This window comes from Molossus molossus, unplaced genomic scaffold, assembly GCF_014108415.1.
Source record: "Molossus molossus isolate mMolMol1 unplaced genomic scaffold, mMolMol1.p scaffold_m16_p_6, whole genome shotgun sequence".
Classification (NCBI taxonomy): Eukaryota; Metazoa; Chordata; class Mammalia; order Chiroptera; family Molossidae; genus Molossus; species Molossus molossus.
Window position 1 is genome coordinate 106,105,273 of NW_023425399.1, and position 12,778 is coordinate 106,118,050.

The window sequence follows — 12,778 nt, forward strand, 5'->3', positions numbered from 1 at the left end:
AAATGTTATGTTATGTATATTTTACCAGATTTAAAAGTTATGTTTTGAAAAGTTTTCTTACAAAAGAATGTGTCATGACAGAGGCACCTCCCTCCCATCACCACTGAGACCAATGGTGATCATGTGATTATGCTTGTAAGTCCTGTTAACTCTCTGAGACCTAGTTCTTACAGAGTAGGCAATACACTCTCTCACCCAAAACAATGCAAAATATTTTGGGAAACAAACTATATAACCTGCATCTCCGGAAATCCCCTCCCAAGTGGCTAACCACAAAGGGAGGAAACATAACAAGGTGAAACCAAAAGTTTACAGTCAAAATTAGAGTCCATGTTATTTCATTCCGTACCAGGTGAACGCAGTGTAGGTGTTCACTCACGGCTGCGCGTTTGAAACCACTGGGGCATTTAAGCTTTCTTTGCCTTAGTCTTTCCTCCATTTTTTAGGAATACTCTTATTCTCAAATGTCTTTTTGATCGTCTGTTTGTTTTTGTTTTTTATTGTTGAGAGTATTACAGCTGTCCCCACTTTTGTTCCCCCATTGCCCCCCTCCACCTGGTTCCTATCCCACCCCAGGCCTTCACCACCCTTTTGTCTGTGTCCATGGGTTATGCAAATATGTATGTAAGTTCTTTCGTTAATCTTTTCCTGCCTCCCCACCCACCTTCCCTCTGAGATTCGTCATTCTGTTCTATGCTTCCATGCCTCTGTTTCTATTTTATTCATTAGATTCCACATATAAGTGAGATAATATGATATTTGTCTTTCTCTGACTGGCTTATTTCTCTTAGCATAATCACCTCCAGCTCCCTCCATGCTGTCTCAAAGGGTAATAGATCCTTCTTTTTTATAGCTGCATAGTATTCCATTGTGTAACTGCACCACAGCTTTTTTAGCCACTCATCTACTGAAGGGCACTTGGGCTGTTTCCAGATCTTAGCTATTGTAAATAATGCTGCTATGAACATAAGGGTGCATATATTCTTTCTTTCTTTCTTTCTTTCTTTTTTTTGTAGCTCTTACAATTTCACTTTTTTTTTTAAAAGAATAGTATGTTTTTTATTTTTATTTTTTCTTTCTTTTTTTATTTAATTAATTAATTTATTTTTGTTACAGTTGTTTCTCCTTTTCCCCCCACTGATTCCCCCTCCCCCTCCCACCCCACTCTGTCTCCAGCTTTGTTGTCCATGTCAATTGTTCATGCACACATGCATATAAGTTCTGTGGTTTATCCCTTCCTCACCACCCCCTCTTCTGGGGATTGTCATTCTGTACCCCACCTCCACGTCTCTGGGACTGCCCCATTCCTCAGACTGTTATGTTCATTATATTCCACAAATAAGTGAGATCATATGACACTTGTCTTTCTCTGTTTGGCTTGTTTCGCTTAGGATAATACTTTCCAGGTCCCTCCATGTTGTCTCAAAGGATAAGAGATCTTTCTTTCTTACAGCTGCATGGTACTCCATTGTGTATATGTCCACAACTTTTTATCCATTCATCTACTGATGGACATTTGGGCTGTTTCCAGATCTTAACTATTGTAAATAGTGCTGCTACAAACATGGGGGTACATATGTTCTTTCTGATTGGTGCTTTAGGCTTCTTAGGATATATTCCTAGAAGTGGGATCACTGGGTCAAATGGCAATTCTATTTTTAATTTTTTAAGAAAACTTCACACTGTTTTCCATAGAGATTACACCAGTCTGCATTCCCACCAGCAGTGTACTAGGGTTCTTTTTTCTCCACATCCTCTCCAGCATTTGTTGTTTGTTGATTTACTGATGGTAGACAAGTGTCTTTTAAAGCAAATAGGTCTACGTATTCAATTAAATAGAAGATATTTAAAACTCACTTGACAAATCACCTGAATATTAGGTCACCAGAATTAGTAACCTTTGAAGAGCGCTGACAACAGCTGGGGATAAAACTGAGTTACTATTGATGAAACTGCTGTCACAAATGACCTCTGAATGAAAAACAGTCGAGCTGCCAATACTACTCCCATGCAGAAAAGATAATAGAGTAAATTTGCTCCAGAGGACAGACACCCTTAATGGAATCTGTCATAAAATGTAGGAACATCTAAATGAACAATCTGTAGAGTGAACAGTAACATGGTATCCAGAAAAATGAAAGCATAGTTGATTAATATTGTACAAGCAAGTGGACTTAAATCATAGGGATAAAATTCTTTGGTAAAATTCCACACAAAAGTGATTTTCAAAATGTTTTAAATTTATTTATTATTGCCCTGGCCAGTTTGGCTCAGCAGTTAGAGCGTCGGCCTATGGTCCGGAGAGACCCGGGTTCGGTTCCCGCTAAGGGCACGTACTTCGGTTGCAGTTTGTCCCCGGCCCTGGTTGGTCGTGCGGGTGGCAGCCACTCGATGTGTCCCTTCACGTCGATGTTTCTCTCTCTCTCTCCCTTCCTCTCTCTCCCTCCCACTCTATCTGTACAAAATGGAAAAATATCCTCGGGTGAGGATTAAAAAAAAAAAATTTTATTTATTATTGATATTTAGAGAGAAGAAGAGGGGGGAGAGAGAGAAACATCCATGTGAGAGAAAAACATCCATCAGCTGCCTTCTGCATGCACCCCAAAATAGAAATCGAACCCACAACCTGGGTATATGTCCTGACTGGGAATTTAACCAGTGACCTTTTGGTGCACAGGATGGTGCTCCAACCAACCAGGGCAAAAGTGATTTTTTTAAACACAGTCATAATGTGATTAAAGAATGTACAAAGGTTCCAGTGTGGGCTCAATGATAGTAAGTGACGGGTGAGAATGAAGGGAAATGCTTTTCAAGGGAGGAGGTAATAGCCCTTCCAAGTCATTGCCATATATGAAGAATATTTGTGAACTTTTAAATCGGCAAGTTTGTGGATATCAGTGAGCTTGGGAAAATAAGTTAAAGAAGCTAAACGTAACAGGATGTTTAAAAGAAATAGCTGAGGCACCTGAAATAGTCACCACATTCAGTGGAGGTACAAGAATACTTAAATGCAGGATTTACAAAGCAGATGGTATAATAATAATAATAATAATAATAATAATAATAACCACTACACACCTATTAGAATGGCCAAAATTCAGAATAGAGACAACACCAGATGCTGGCCTGGTTGTGGAACAACAAGGTTTTCCTTCATTGCTAGTGAGAATGCAAAAGGGTACAGCCACTTTGGGAAACAGTCTGGTAGTTTCTTACAAAATTAAACATACTCTTACTATACAGTCCATTTAACAAAGGAAATGAAAACTTATGTCCACATAAAAACCTGCACACAGTTGTTGTGGCAGCTTTCTTCACAATTGTCAAATCTTGGAAGCAACCAAGATGCCCTTCAGCAGGTGAATGGATAAATAAACCGGTACATCCAGACAATGGGATATTATTCAGTGCTAAAAAGAAATGAACTATCAAGACATGAAAACACCTGGAGGAATCTTAAGTGCTTATTACTAAGTGAAAGAAGCCAGTCTGAAAAGGCTACATACTGTATTATTCCAACTGTATGACTGTCTGGAAAAGCTATGGGTACAATAAAAAGATCAGTGGTTGCCAGGGATGGGGGAGGGGATGAATAGGTGGAGCAGGGAGGATTTTTAGGGCAATGAAAATACCATGTATTATATTATAATGATGGATACATGCCATTATAGGTTTGTCTAAACCCATAGAATGTACAACACCAAGATTGAATTTTAAGTTTAATTATGGACTTTTGGTGATTATGATGTGACAAAGTAGGTTCATCAATTGTAACTAGTGTATCATTCTGGTAGGTGATGTGGGTAATGGGGGGAGCTATATGTGTTATGTGTAGGAACAAGGGGTATATAGGGAATGTCCGTATCTTTCTCCCTGTTTTGTTGTAAACCTAAAACTTCTCTTTAAAAATTAAGTCTAAAAAAATAGTTTGTTTATCTACTTGGAAAATAAATTTTTTTTTTTTAAAAACCTACTGGGTATTTTGCTAGTTAAAGCATGTACAGAAAGATATGGTGAAGTTAGACCCAGTACCTAGAGGGACAAATTAGCTTAGGTAATGAAGAGGGTCAGAACATGCTACCCCCAAATATGTCACTTTGGTGAAATGATTATTTTAAGCTGAAGACATCTGAGAATCAACAGATGTGAGGTGAATGGGGGGCCTTTTGGGAGCTTCTCTACTCTGACTAAAAGCAGTAACTTCTGGGAAATGCAGCTGCCAAAAATTCCTCTTCGGGGTGGATCTGCCTCCAGGAGGGACGAAATCCCTTCTTCAGGGGAGTATTATGATGCTAAAGAAGACTAAAGACCACTCATTTCACAAAGGTTCTTATGTCCCATCTGTTCTCTTAAAACTCCACTTGCTAGCCTAAAGAAAACTATTTGTCTTTCTCATAAGAAGCCTTTTCTCCTACCCACTCCCTTTCTTCTATAAAGTAGGTATATAATCCTTTAATTCTAACCATTTAAGAAGTCAGCTACTTCCTTTGATGGTTCCTACATGCACAGGAAATAAATCTTTTCTCCTGTGAATCTGCCTTTTGTCAGTATAATTCGCAGCACCCAGGTGCTAAACAGAAAAGGATAGAGGAAAAGGTTTTTTGTGTTTTTTTGTTTTGTTTTGTTGTTTTGTTGTTTTTTTTTTGTTTCCCTCCCCTACAGAAAAAAAGAATTCTTTGGCTCAGTCAACTGAACTGCAAGAAAGATGGATACGAGCCTCAGGGATGACTACAGCTGGGGACTGGATCATCCCCCTCGCCGCCCCCAACCCATTCTCCATCTCTCATTACTGTTTCTCCCAGTACACCACTTTCTCTCACCACAGAATGTTTTTTTCCACACAGCCAGTGGGGATGTGGCCACCAAACAGCTCATACTTCCTAGGTTTGCCATCTGAGATCATCTGACACCCTCCTCATCTGGTTTAAGATTAGAAACCCCCAAGACTGTCCAAGCTGGGGAAACATGCCTACTTCCAGGCAGTCACTGGGTTAAAGAAGCAGATTGGTAAGAAACTGGGGTTCCCATTGAACCACACGTCAAGAAGCAATATTTCTGAAAAGAGAGTAATACTAAACAGACAAAATGGTGCCCATCCACAGCACAGTCCTTCCAAACAGCACTGTGAAGGCCTGAGAAACACAGTCAGGCCCCCTACCCAGCTTCTTTGGCATCCTGCATCTTCATCTCTTGGACATCCTGCATCTCCAATTTCTCTGCTAGCACTGGGTTGAAAGGAGTGGGTAGGGAGCAGTAGAATTCTGCCCTGATTCATGGCCAGTCATCTGGAGTCTTTGTTAGCTTGTCAGTGCTCACCTCCCAGAGGGATAGACCCTTCCCTATTCCATGTTGCTGTATTCAATCAATTTCTGGAAGAACGTTGGCCAATATTCAAGATTCCTATAGTCTCTACTATATAGCAGCTAAGGTTCTCTCCCACTCTGTGCTTCCTTGATTCAGTGTGATGTGTCTTAAAAGCCCAGACCCCAACTAAACTGTACCATGGTCCTCATTAGAGTGGGCCTTGGATTATCAAAGTATTAAATAATGGTAGTGGGGAGCGGGCAAAGATCAGCCCTTGCCAGCTCTGTCTTCATCTCCCCCGCTAGGGCTGGTTTCCCTTCTGCTGAGACCCAGCCTGAACTGTCACCCATAAAGGAGGTAAGAGAAGTGTTTCTACATTCTGCAGTCTGTGTGCCACGCCCTTCAAAGCTTTAGAGAGATAAATTTAGACATAAAACAGGAAGTAATTTTCTATGTGGCTTCGAGTGATCTAAGAGAAGTTATTGCCCCAAGATATTTGAAAGCTGAAGTGTGGGGAACAGTTCTCAAACATTAGCATGAATATCCAGCAGGGCTTGCTATATCCATATTGTTGGGCCCATCCCCAGAGCTTCTGACTCAGAAGGTTTATGGTAGGGCCTGAGAATCTGCATTTCCAACACACACAAAAATGTTGATGCTGTTGGTCCAGGGTCCACGCTTTGAGAGCCACTCAAAGTAGAGGTTCAAGAAGAAACAAAGATTTCTCCAGGCTACAGGGCTCTCATCTTAAGTTGAAGGTATTGGGCTAAGTCGGCTAAAGAGCTCTTTTGGGCTGATGCCATGATGATAATGTTAAACAGGTGTACTTGTGTTGAGCTGTTCTCATTATTATTAAGTAATTATTGATTGCTTATATTATTAAGATACCATAAAAATTTCCAATAGCATCAGAACTCTGATCTCTATACATTAAATAAAACTCATTGTCACTTAAAGAAAACTTAAATTATATAATTTTTAAATTTTTTTTTCTTTATTGATTTTGTTTTAGAGTGAGGAAGGGAGAGGGAGAGGGAGAGATAGAAACATCAATGAGAGAGAACATCAATTGGCCGCCTCCTGCAGGCCCCCCACTGGGGATCAGGCCCACGACCTGGGCATGTGCCCTGACCGGGAATCGAACCAGCAACCTCTTGGTGCATGGGTCGATGGTCAACCACTGAGCCACACCAGCTGAGCAAATTATAGAATATTTTAAATAAATGACCTTATGCTCATAATTTTGACTAGCCTACTACAAAAATGTTTCCAAGAAAATTTTCATTGAGATCACTTTACAAACAAATTTAGTTAATAAATAGCAAATAAGGATTAGCAGCATATAACTAATGCATTAGAAGGCCTTAAGTATAACTTAAACTGTTAGGTCAACTAGACATGCACCTTCCTCTTTCCTTTTCTCCCAACAAATAAATCTTGCTTGCATTTTAACAGAATACTGTGCCCACCCTCCTGAAATAGCTATGCTTCTTCTCAAAGTCTAATTTTAGCATATAACTACCATGTGAAGATTTGAACTGTTGGTCATTTAAATATTGCCCCTCCACCCACACAAATAAATCTTAATTACATGTTAATTTGATTAACTTGAAGTGTTCCACACTCCTGGAGAAGCAGACATCCTCCTTGGCTGTCCTTGATTACGTGTTCTTTACCCTCTGGGACCTAATGCCCTTGCACTCAGAACCCCAGGATTGAAGGACACTTAGAAACCATCTAGCCACACCCCCAAGCTGACCCACCAAATGTGACTTCAGGGTACTACACCAAGGAATTCTCAGACTGAGTGTACAGCCCAAGAGATTAGAACTTTTGGGTCAATTCTTGGCGCATAACACCTTGTGAAGAGTCTGCTAAAGTCCCTCCATCAGAAATCCCAGGAAACTGAGAACAGGTCATCCTTGGAGGCATGAAGCAGAGCCAGCACTGATGTATTTGACTATCTTTGCACCTGAGCATGCTCACCTGCAAAAGTTGATGCCATCATTTACTGGAATGGCCATGGTTGTCACTTTTTTAAAATATTTATGTTATACCCTTATTATTCTGAAAATAACCATGCCTTCGTTGGTGGGTTCCTTTCACTCCTTGAGTCCACCATTCCTGATCCTAGAAGGTTATTTCCCTTTGTTTCTGGCCCTTTGAAAAAAAGTCTTTAGAAAACTACATACACCAATAATACAGAAACACTAAGGTCCAAAATCTTGCTTTGTCACTGTTTCATGTTTATATAATTTATCTCCTCAACAAGATCATAGGCTCCTAGAAAACATAGGGTCCTGTTGTGTATTTTGTCCTGTCAGCTGAGTCTGAAGGAAGAGCCTGGAATCCTGAGCCCCCTGCCAATATCTGCTTGGTTCCTAGGGATGTATCAATGGAAGAGAGGCTTGTTATGCAGGGGACAGTACAGACACATGCACTCCTTTACCACTGGGTAAGTATCAGCCAAAATCCTAATGGTAGAATTCTACCTTGAAGAAATGGCATGGACTAGTAGGGACCACTACCTTACCTCAAGGCCTAGAGCAAAGGTGGCCTCCTCTGCTTCTCCATACTCTCTGTCCTTTGAGTGCCACCCGATCCCACATTGGCTTTCAGCTGCATGTCTAATTCCCCACCCCAGCCCTGGTCCCAAGCAAGATGGCAGGATGCAGCAGGACCTAATAAGCAGACTGAGCCAGCACTTATACAGAAGAACAGAAATGCAAATACCAAGGAAGATAAAAGTGACAAAAGATTGGCTGGGGATAAGTCAGGATCAATCAGAGGATGGTGTATGGCCACCATCTCAATGATCTTGTAAAGGTAAATTGGCTAGCCCTGGCAAGTTTGGCTCAGTGGTTAAGCAACGGCCTACAGACCAGAGAGTCCCGGGTTCGGTTCCTGCTAAGGGCACGTACCACCAAAAAAAAAAGGTAAATTGGCTAATTTTTCACGCACCAGTTCTATGGTCTCTTGATTGGGGTGCTCTTAACAGCCCTGGCTCTTTGGAATCCTGGCCGAACAGGTCAGCTCTGAGCCCCTCCTGCGAAGCTAGAAGAATAAAGCTAGAAGAATATAAATGGGGATTGGATATAGGGGGAGCAGTGCCCGTGTTAGAAGCTGGTAGGAGCTGAATGCTAGAAGAATAAAGAGCCTTTCTCCCTTAAGAGTGAGCCTAAGAGATGGATCTTCACCCCTTTCTCCTGGGCCCTCTATAGTCTTCTTTACTTCTTTCACTTTTTTTTTTTAATCCTCACCCGAGGACAGTTTTTGCATTATCTTCAGATAGAGCCGGAGGGAGGGAGGGAGGAAGAGAGAGAGAGAAACATTGACTGTTGCCACTCACACGACTCCAAGCGAGGCCGGGGACAAACTGCAACCGAGGTACGTGCCCTTAGTGGGAACTGAACCGGGGTCTCTCTGGTCCGCAGGCCGACACTCTAACCGCTGAGCAGAACTGGCCAGGGCTACTTCTCCCACGTTTAACCTTCTAACTCTGGGAAGGGAAAGAGAATCAAATGACCTTAGAGAATTTGGCCTTTTGACTATCATCAGAAGTTCCTTTCCCCTAAGCCCTTGATTTCATTATTGTCATACTGAAGTGCTTGTTCTCCAAACATGGAACAAAAGGCAGAGATCCTAGGCTCTCCCTACAGCAATGCTTCTCACCTTGCCTATGTATTAGAATCAGATGAGGAATCAAGGAGAAAAAAATCCCAGTAACCAGGCAGCATCCCCGAGCCAATTAAATAACAATCTGGGGTGTGAGACCCAGACATCAGTGTATTTTAAACCCTCCTCCCCAAATTATTCTAATGTACAGACAAGGTGGAGCAGCACTGCCCTGCCTAAGCCTGGGCTGCATAGTAGCATCACTTGAAGGGCTAGAAAATACACTGCTGCCTGTGTCCCACCCCCGACCAATTAAAATCAGAGTCTCTGGGGATGGTGGTCTAGGTATCCAGAGGTTTCTAAGGTTCCTTGAATGATTCTTTTGTGTGTATGTGGTAAACTATGTATAACATAAAACTAACCATTTTAACCATTTTTAAGTACAGAAATCAATGGCATTAAGTACATTCACCATGTTGTGCAACCATCACCGTGATTCATTTCCTGAACTGTTATCACTCCAAACAGAAACTCTGTCCCCAGTAAACTAACTCCCCATTCCTCTCTTCGACCAGCCCCTGGTAACCTTTCTTCTACTTTCTGCCTCTATGAATGTGCCTCTATTAGGTAACTCATAAAAGTGGAATCATATAGTATTTGTCCTTTGGTGACTGGCTTATTTCATTTTGCATAATGATTACTAGGTTTATTTATATTCTACGTGTCTGAATTTCCTTCCTTCTTAAGACTGAATAATATTCCATTGGACGTATACACCACCTTTGGCTTGCCCATTCCCCTGTTCATGGACATGTGGGCTGTTTCCATTCTGGCTGTTGTGAGCAATGCTGCTGTGAGTACTGGTGCACAAGGATCTGTTTGCGCCCCTGCTTTCAGTTCTTCGGGGTATATACCCAGAAGGAGGGTTGCTGGATCACACGGTCGTTCTATGTTTAACTTTTTTTAGGAACTGTCGTCATCCTCTCATGTGAGTTTTATGTGTGACCAAGGATGAGGAACACTGGTGTGGCCAGCGTCCCTCTGACATCCTACGCATACTGATTGGTAGTTGGTAGATATTACTGAATAAATTTCTCCATAAGTTGCATTATAGCCCAATGCAGTTGGTATTGTCACAAAGTCAAAGGACTATTGGGTGTATTAATGTAGTTAGTACCCTTTTGAAAACCCCAACAGTGTCTCATGGCCTTGAGAAATATCACCTCAACTATAGTTCCTTCAGTTTAAATGTGTCCCCAGTGATTTGTTAGTACTGATCATTTAAGTATCAGATTTTCTGAATGATTTGCTTTGTAGACAATAAATTAGACCTGATTCAAGACTCTTCCGATCATAATGCCGTATCTTTCATGATACCTTGTATTATTCTATCATAACACTAGTGCTCAGCTATGTCTTCTTGAATAGGAAAGAGAGTGTGTTGGGTATATGAATGTCTTTTATCTCAGAAAGCATTGCTAAACTGTCCACTGATAGCCTGCTGGGGCTTCCCTTGTAAATGAGGAATTTTTTTTCTCTTGCTGTTTCACAGGTACTTTCTCCTCAGTATTTGATATCTCTCCCCTACTGTGGAAGAAGCCAGTTTTGCATCTATTAAGCTATTTCTTTTCAGCATCCTCCTGGGCTTACGTATTTATCTTGTTTTTAGGTTCTCTTTTGAAGTGGTTGTAACACCTTCCTGGTTCCCTTGTTCACTAATGTGTTAAATAAAATCTTTGACGCGTGTTCATTGTACATTTGTTGAGAGTCATGATTTTAACTTTCTTTTTAAAAAACAAACAAAAAACTATCCTATCCAAAATCTGCAACACCAACAATACCAGATGCTGGCCTGGTTGTGGAGCAACAGGAATTCTCATTCATTGCTGATGCAAAACGGTACAGCCACTTTGGAAAACATTTTGACAGTTTCTTACTAAACTAAACATACTCTCGCCATACAATCCAGTAATTGTGCTCCTCAGTATTTATCCAAAGGAGTTGAAAACTTATGCCCACACAAAAACCTGCACACAGGTGTTTATAGAAACTTTATTCAAAACTGCCAAATCTTAGAAGCAAGCAAGATGTCCTTCAGAGGGTGAGTGAATAAATGTGGTACATCCAGACTATGGGATATTATTCAGGGCTATTAAGCCATGAAAAGACTTGGAGGGAACTTAAATGCATTGTTACTAAATGAAAGAAGCCAATCAGAAAAGGCTGTATGATTCCAAAGATACAACATTCTGAAAAAGGCAAAAATATGGAGACAGTAAAAAGACCAGTGGTTGTGAAGGCCTGGGAGGGAGGAGGGAAGAACAGACAGGGCATAGAGAATTTTTAGGGCAGTGAAGATACTCTACATGATATCGTAATGATGGATACATTATATTATACATTTGTCTAAACCAATGATTTTCAACTGTGTGCAGCAAGAACTTTTAAAACATGCAATACCTGACTGTTTAGTCAGGGACAATGACCACTTTTCCCTTAGATTGTCACATTAAGAAAATGACAACAGCCAACACAACAACTGTCTGGTGTGAATGAATAAAAATTTTATGTGTGCCATGCGATGAAAAGGTTGAAAATCACTGGCCTAAACCCACAGAATGTACAATACCACAAGTGAATCCTAATGTAAATATGAACTTAAGGTATTATGTTGTATCAGCGTGGGTTCATCAGTTGTAACAATGTACCATACCACTCTAATAGGAGATGTTGATGAATGGGGGAGGCTGTGTGTGAGGGCAGAGGGTACATGGGAACTCTCTGCACCTTCTCCTCAATTTTGCTGGGAACCTAAAACTGCTCTAAAAGCCTTGTCTGGGTATCTCAGTGGTTAGAGTGCCGTCTCAATATGGCAATGCTGCAGGTTCAATCTCCAGTCAGGGCACATACAAGAAGCAACCAGTGGATGCATAAATAAGTGGAACAACAAATTGATGTTTCTCTCACATTCTCTTTCTCTCTCTCTCTCTCTAAAATCAATAAATATATACATTAAAATAAATAAACTACTCTAAACAATAAAGCCATAATAAAAGCAAAACAAATATTAAAACCATCATTTACCAGTATTTGGCACAGAGCCTGGAACAAGGTAGGTATCCAATAAATATTTGCTGAATGAATGAATTTAGACAAGTAAATATAGTCCTTGCCATGCGTGATTTATTGTGAAGGAAGAATATTAAATACTAGTGCAATGCTTGGGTTCTATTCCAAAGTTGAAATCAAAATGGGGAAATTCCCCTAATCCTTTGGAAGATGCCAGCAAGAAGGGGCTGTAAGGGATGTGGAGATCCTTATGGCTGAGAGGAGACTCAGTGGCCTTCACACAGAGACTGAGTCAGAGGTCACAAAGGGTGTGGGGCATGGAATAAGAGTGGGAGACAACGAATGCCATTCAAATCATAAGACTCCTGTTTCCTTTCCTTCTGTTGTATATGGATCCCAAGACCTGTAGGTTTTCTTCTGAGCTGGACCACTGAAAACCTATCAAGATATGAGCTAATATGTTGTTTTGGTATTTTTAGTTAGAGTGCTATGTAGAAACAGATTGTGTAAAGGAAAAAAATCTATGAGTCAGTTTCCAGATTTGTGAGTGTTTTGAAGATTACATCAATAGATTTCCATAGAATGAAACCACAAGCTTCCTGCCAATTGTCTGGATTTCCAAAGATCTGTCACTTTCCCTAATGAGAAACAACTCCCAAATATATATCTGTCGACATCCAGTCTGGTCTGTCTTTATATAAACAAAATGGTTGGTATATAGAAAAGGAAGCTGAATTACTGTTTATTATGTTGTTTCCAAAATTAGCGTTGCAATTTTGAGAGGATACAC